Source organism: Lactuca saligna, chromosome 8 (assembly GCF_052625555.1).
Source record: "Lactuca saligna cultivar CGN05327 chromosome 8, ASM5262555v1, whole genome shotgun sequence".
Lineage (NCBI taxonomy): Eukaryota > Viridiplantae > Streptophyta > Magnoliopsida > Asterales > Asteraceae > Lactuca > Lactuca saligna.
Window position 1 is genome coordinate 235971903 of NC_136424.1, and position 8000 is coordinate 235979902.

The following is an 8000-nucleotide window of genomic DNA, read 5'->3' on the forward strand; positions in this document are numbered from 1 at the left end:
AGTTTTGGTGCACGGACCCACAGAGTTATAGCCTCGAGTGGCTAATATGTGTTATATGTGGTATTTTGGGGAACTCACTAAGCTTTGTGCTTACAGTGTTTGGTGTTGTTTGTTTCAGGTACTAGCGACCATGGGAAGGCGCCGGCTTGATCAGTACACACACACACACACACACGGGATTTTATGTTATGAGATCTTGGGATTTTTGTATGACATGAATTGTATTTCAAACATGGGTGTTTTTACGAATATTAAATGAATTATGTTTTTATAAAATGCAAAAAATTGTTTTGAAATTTACGGTGTTACACATCCAAGGGAGATTACGGCCGTAATCTCCATGGGATTTGGTCCCAGGGCCGTAAACTCCTAAAGGGAGTTATATAATGCCCTAAACTCTTGCATAGACCAAGCCATTAAGTAGAAATGCTTCTTAGGGTCTTGTAGAGCATCAAACACAAAATGGACATATAAGTGTGAGCTTACGGCCGTAAACTCATGAGTTTACGACCGTAAACTCCTTTGGTAGTGTCATTAGGGCTGTGAACTTCATGGTGGAGTTTTCCTTGAGCCCTACACACAATAGCTTCCCCTACAAACACTTAGATGCAATCCTAAAAGCTAATAGCACTTGATAAAGGTGTTTAGCATGTCCTAGGGTGTCTTGACTTATTTATTAGTTGTTTATAGAGTAATTTGTTACATATATGTGATATTATATGTTAACTAGGATCATAGAGTGTGTTCAAGACTTCACTTGACACCTAGCAATCCTAACTCTTCAGTTCATCCGTATCACCCACAATAGGTGAGTTCATACCCCTTAATCAATGTTTTAAATGATTTTAAATGCTTTAATAGGGGGGGGGGGGGAATACAAGTAGAAAACAACATGTTATTATATCAATCTTATGTATTTATAACCGTGTTTTCATTCAGCTGATTTCACATACTACAAAATGTGATGCATGAAATGGTTTTATATCTTAAAATACCTTGTTATCAAATGTATTAGTTTATGAAATGTTTAATTAAAATGACATCAATTCATTCTTAATTGTTGTTCAAAACGCATAGATGTCTTTCAAAACCATTTTTACCTTCTTGAACAAAACTATATCTATACACTTATGTTCTTTTGTATGTATTGATGTTATAATTTTCATCCTTCATTCAGTTTCACACACTCTTGTGTAGCAAGGGTGTATAAACCTGCTTGGACAATCAATTACCTTCCAGTTAACTATTATAGGGATAGTTAGGAGATACATAACATTATTCCTATTAGAAGGAATTACATCAGAGTCAGGTCATTCATGAGTCTACACTATACATTACATGAGTACCTTACATGAATACATTACATGAGTACCTTACATGAATACATTACATGAGTACCTTACATAAAAACATTACATGAGTACCTTACATGAATACTTTACATAAGTACCTTACATGAATACATTACATGAGTACCTTACATGAATACATTACATGAGTACCTTACATGAATACATTACATGAGTACATTACATGAATACATTACATGAGTACCTTTACGTAGATACATCTTCCTGTATACATTTACATGGATACTTGTACCTCGATTCACTAGGATGATTTATTAGTACCTTCTGTGTAAATTATCCTGCCTATCCCAGTTCAACGTGATATCTAGACAGGACTAACCATTCCGAAACCCACCTGTTAACACCAGTGGTCGATGAACATATACGGATGCCTACGGTTATTACTTATATTAGGGGTACCTTTACAGGACTAACCATTCCTTGGGCCTAATGTTCGCTATAGAGGTTGATGAACATATATGGATGCCTACGGTTAATACTTATATTAGGAGTACCTTTACGGGACTAACCCTTCCTCCCACCTATTATAGCTACAGAGGAAAATTGAACAATCTACGGATGTTCAAAGGTTATATATTTCGCAAATCGCGATGTCGTGTTAATCCTAATACAAAAGGATAACACTTACATGATTATATTTTTCCTATTACTTTATTTTGTGATACATTCACATAAACGATGAGTTAGACTAAGTACTATTTGTAATAGTCAAAAGAAGGAAAAACTATCATTTTCATAGCAAAACATTCGGGTCTTGGTAGAAGACTTCATTTCATACTAGTAGGAAATATGGGATTTTCTAGGGTTTTTCATACTTATATCAACTGTTTCATTTAATGATTTACATGACATTCATAACAGTTATCCAAAACAAGACAATGACACTTAAATACTTATGAATTCACCAGCTTTAGGCTGATACTCGCTTTCAAAATAACTTGTATTCTCAGGTCACCAGTTAGATAGGTACGATGGACAGGTTTTGAGAAGACGGAGCACAGACAAGACTCATCTTATTTTGATTATTCATTTTATTGTTGTACATTATGAAAGAACACACATGTATTAAAACTTTACTTTTAATGCAATGGATGATGTTGTTGCTTGTTTACTACTTTACACTGTTATGATACTTCACATGACGTCCTCCACCACGGAATGTTTCCACAATTCTCTGTTTTGGGGTGTGACAGAAACATACCCGCAGCCGAATCCAGCTCTTCCCTGACCTCCTCTACTATAAGCTGAAATGTGCGACCCGGAGCCCTTGGGGACTCTGCTCCACCCTGACTTCCACCCGTAATCCTTAAAGTGGCCAGTACTGGAGCCTGCATCGGTCCTGCAGCAAGCTGTGGACAGTTGGCCCTCATGTGACCAACCTGATGACACTGGTAACAAATCCTCATATCCTGAATCGGGACTGACTGACGACAATCCCTCGCATAATGCCCATCTCTCCCTCACTTGCGGCACGCAACACTAGACCTACAAACTCCGATGTGACCCTACCCGCACTTCCCACAAGTGCGGCCGCTCTGATCTCCCAACCTAGAATCAACGGTCTTGGACCGTTTCGGTGCTGACTGCGACTGTACCAGAGCCTGCCTCTGCTCTCTCAACTGTAACTCTATCTCCAACTCCCGCCGCCTAGCGGCTTCCTACAACTCCAACAATGTCTCGCACCTCTACGTAGACACAAACTGCCTGATTTCCCTCTTTAACATACTCAGATATCGGGACATCTAAGCCTGCTCGGAAGCAAACTTAGGGCAAAACATCGTCATCTCCGTGAACAGCCTGGTGATCTCCGTCACCGAATCGGAATCCTGATTCAGCTCCAGGAACTCCTGAGCTGACCTCTCCCTCTCAACTTGCGGAACATAGCGAGTACTAAACATCTCTCTGAACTGATCCCATGAAACTGCAGCTCGCTGCGCATTAGAATACGATCCCATGGTCAACCTCCACCAATCCTTCGCCCTGAGCCTCAAAAGGTTCAGAGCACACCTCACCCTCTGATCAACAGGGCATGAACACGTGAAGAAACACCCCTACACATCTGATAACCATCTCATAGCAACAATCGGGTCCTCAACTCCATCGAAGGTAGGAGGCTTCGTGTTATCAAAGTCCCGATACTGAAAACCTCTACCGACTCCTCCCCTACCGCTGCTACAACAGTTGTAGCCGCCGCGGCAGCCGTCTTTGTAAGAGCTGCATAGCGCTCATCAAAATACTCGACCATGGCGGTCTTGATCGACCCAAACAACTTCGGCAAATCGGCCCGGAACATAGCAGCAACCTCATCATTCAAGATCTCACGAATCCTAGCATCCAACTCATCTATGCTCATCTGACTGATAACCTCGGGTGGTGCTGATCCACCCTGACTGCCCTCTCCTGCTCCCGATCCCGACCCGAATCCACTCCCAGCATGCCTCGTAACCACCATACTGAAATACACCGCAAACATCAAAAACCTCCTACTAAACTGGGAACCGATTCTCAACCCAGCCCTAGGGGTTGTGACTTCCTTTATAAGCGTATGGGTCCTGTGCTTTCAGTAGTACGGGCCCATACTACCTTCCACACCTACCCGTATTTATATAAAGTATCACCACAACATCCTATAGAAGAACAGGCATAACAAGCACTCAGCCCTCACTCCTAGAGGAACACTGGAAATCTCATATAGAAAGGAACCCTAGGCTAGCAAGCATCATAAATCAGGAAACTCTATCATGCAATTCCTGAAAATCCCTAGCCTAGTACTAGCATGTTGTTCTATCATATCACATAAACAAATAACTTGTTTGGTATTTTGGGGCTACTTACTGGCTCCGACTGATCGTACCTCTGCGTCCTCCTTTACTCATTTTGAAAACCATTTTAAATTCTCATTTTGAAATCTCTCCTTGATTCGAGATTGGATTCACATGAATGTTCCTCCAATTCACTCAAACCAAGGCTCTAATACCAACTTGTAATGACCATAAAAATTCCAACCAATTTAAATTTTTCAAAAACAACCCAATTTCATAAAGTTATTACAAAAAGGTTTTCAATACAATTGTTATCAGAGTCTTCCCATAACCATATCATAAAACATAAACATGAAGAGCGGTACGATCACGCCTTTGCCTTGCTATGGTCTCCTGAAGTACCTGAAACATTTAAACCACAATTGTAAGCCCGAAAGCTTAGTGAGATACCCCCAAAATACCAACCACATATACGATACACATAACAAGCCATATCATAACAGAACATAGAACAGCTATGCACTTCGGGTCTACTGTGTGACTGGTCTGCCGCATCGGGCCTTCAATCCACCTGGTCCACCCTCCAAGTCTAGTCATATCCATCGAGTCTGCAGTGTGGTTGGTCCGCCCGCACTGGGCCTTCAACCTACCTGGTCCACTCTCTGAGTCTACAGTATGACTGGTTCGCCCGCACCGGGCCTTCAGTCGGCCTGGTCCACTCTCCGAGCCTCGGCACGTCTGGTCCGCCCTCGTGGGGCCTACAGCCTATCCGGACCGCTCACTGGGCCTTCGGGATAATCAGTTCGCCCTAGGTATGTTGGCCTATCTGGACCGCTCACTAAAGTGGGTTAGATCTGATCCCACATCGGCTTGGAAGGAGAATGAAACATCTACTTATAAGGGGTGTGGATACCTTTTCTATCACAACGCGTTTTAAAGCCGTGAGGGCAGCAGATCCCATAAGAACTCTGCAGTTAAGCGTGCTCGGGCGGGAGTAGTACCAGGATGGGTGACCCCCTGGGAAGTCCTCGTGCCGAGTGGCCCAAAGCGGACAATATTGTGATATGTGCCAGAGAGGGATGTTACAAATGGTATCAGAGCCAGGGCACGGGTCGATGTGTTCGACGGGGACGTCGAACCCTATAATGGGGGGTGAAAGTGGGTTAGATCTGATCCCACATCGGCTTGGAAGGAGAATGAAACATCTACTTATAAGGGGTGTGGATACCTTCCTTGTCACAACGCGTTTTAAAGCCGTGAGGGCAGCAGATCCCATAAGAACTCTGCAGTTAAGCATGCTCGGGCGGGAGTAGTACCAGGATGGGTGACCCCCTGGGAAGTCCTCGTGCCGAGTGGCCCAAAGCGAACAATATTGTGATATGTGCCAGAGGGGGATGTTACATGTTCTTTCATAATATACAATAATAAAATGAATAATCAGAAAAATAAGACAAGTCTGGATTGCTCCGTCTTCACCAAACCTGGTCGTCGTACCTGTCTATTTTCGACCTGAGAATACAAGTTATTTTGAAAGCGAGTATCAGCCAAAAAGCTGGTGAATTCATAAGTATTAATGTGTTTTTGATTTGTAAAACTTGTAATGAAAGACTTGATATTGTTCTGATAGAAAGTTCGTATAAGTGTGGAAGTGTTTGTAAGTAATCGAAACCGTTTGGTAAACCCTAGAAATCCCTATGATTCCTATTAGTATAGATGAAATCTTCTACCAAGACCTAGTTGTTTTGAAAGTAGTCTTCTACCAAGACCTAATTGTTTTGAAAGTAGTCTTCTACCAAGACCCGACTGTTTGACAATTATTATTAATATAAGAAATTGTATCCTTTGGTACTAGGATACTCAAATATGATTCACCTCATTGGTTATGTGGATGAGTCACAAGATAATGGTAATAATATAACTAACTTATGTATTATCCATTTATACTAGGATAACTAACAGTGTTAACTTTAGACATCCGTAGATGTACATTTACCTCTGTTGCTAACAGCTGGGTGTAGGAATAGTTAATCCCTTAAATTATACCTGTAATGGTATCAACCGAAGACATCCGTGGATGTGCATTTACCTTTGTAGCTAATAGAGATTCTAGGAATGGTTAATCCCGTAAAGTATCCTTTGGTACTAGGATATAAAGTCCAATCTATCTCGTCGATGATGTGTTTGTATCACAAGGTAAAGATAGAAAGGAGAACTATATAACAGTATCTAGACATATAATATGTAATAGTAATTTGCCATATAATGTCTATGTAAAAGTATTCATGTAAGAGTATCCATGTAAATGTACTCATGTAAGCGTATCTATGTAAGAGTATCCCTATAAATATATCCATGTAAGAGGAATCTCTGTAAGAGTATCCCTTCATATAGCATGTAGTCTAGACTCATGAATGAACTGACTCTGGTGTAATTTCTTGTAATAGGAATAATGTTTTGTATCCCCTAAACTATTCCTATAATAGTTTACTAGAATGTAATTGATGAGTGTCCAAGTAGATTTATACACCCTTGCTACCCAAGAGCGCCAGAACAGAATTAACTGATGGAACATTTATGACTATATATGTACACATGATATATAACTAATATTTAAACGACCTTCGGATGGGTACCCGATATCCCACCAGACCACATCCAAATCGAGGAAAAGGAAATAGGGAGGATAGCCTTCCTAAGTCTTTTAAACATTTCTTATATAACTATACATATAGAGGCATGCAATTTATAATATAAAAGCATAAAAGAAGTTTTGTAAAACCGTTGAAAAGTCTAGTAAAGAATTTGTGACTTGATGTCAGTTTATAAAACGATTGAAAGTATTTTGTTTGATAAGACAATTTGATAAAGAGCTTTAATCATATAAAAACATTTAAGAAAGTCATTTGAAGTAATATGTTTAGTAAAACTGTTAAACTTGTAGTAAATCCATTTGTATACTAGTTATAAATCCCATATGATTGATTTATTAACAACAAGTATCCCAAAATATTGATGTTTTTCGTGCCAAAATAATCGTATGTTTGTAGTACCAAAGATGGACACATATACATACAGTATAAGCAGAGTGTTTGATATATATATATATATATATATATATATATATATATATATATATATATATATATATATATATAACAACACTTTTCATTTCAAAAGTTATGATGTTATCGTGATATATTTTTCATACGGAAGTTTTCCCTATAATTGTTATAAATCACATATGATTCCGTTGATAAAAAACGTATAATGTACTTTATTATATAACACACGACAATAATCGAATATTTAACTTGTATTCCCCCCTTAAAAGCATATACAAGTATTTATAAAACATTTAAAAGTGTAGTTTATAGAGGTATGAACTACCTTGATTGACTGAAGAAAGCGTGACGAAAACCGAGCAGAACTTCTACTCGAGAAAGCGGATCTCTCGAGATTCTCGGGAAATCTCGGGAGTCCCGGGAGTGTAAAACTTTCTTCCCACCTTGGATATGAAAAGCGGGCCTTTGGGATGACTCCGAGGGTTGAAACGCAGAGCTTCGGCACGAGAAAGGAAGGAAATTAGCAATTTTGGCCGGCACCCTCGCACCCTTTATATAGGGGCTGGAGGACCTCGGTACGCGGGGCGTACTCTTGTACGCGACGCGTACGAGACGTCACGGGTGACCGCATCCTCGGTCGAAGCGTTGGGGCGACGTGGACGAACCAGAGCCTAGCATCCGAGTACGCGGGGCGTACGAGGGATCGGACCGATGACTCGTTCTTCGGATAATACCGGGTTTTAATTAAATTTATATTTTAATTAATTAGCAAACTTCAAAAATTCATATCTTTCTCATACGAACTC

General features: G+C 40.1%; 1 pseudogene; it reads left to right on the plus strand.

Annotated features, from left to right (window-relative positions):
* The first annotated feature begins 5371 nt into the window (after window positions 1-5371).
* On the plus strand, window positions 5372-5489 carry LOC145013718 (5S ribosomal RNA; annotated as a pseudogene).
* The last annotated feature ends 2511 nt before the right edge of the window (window positions 5490-8000 follow it).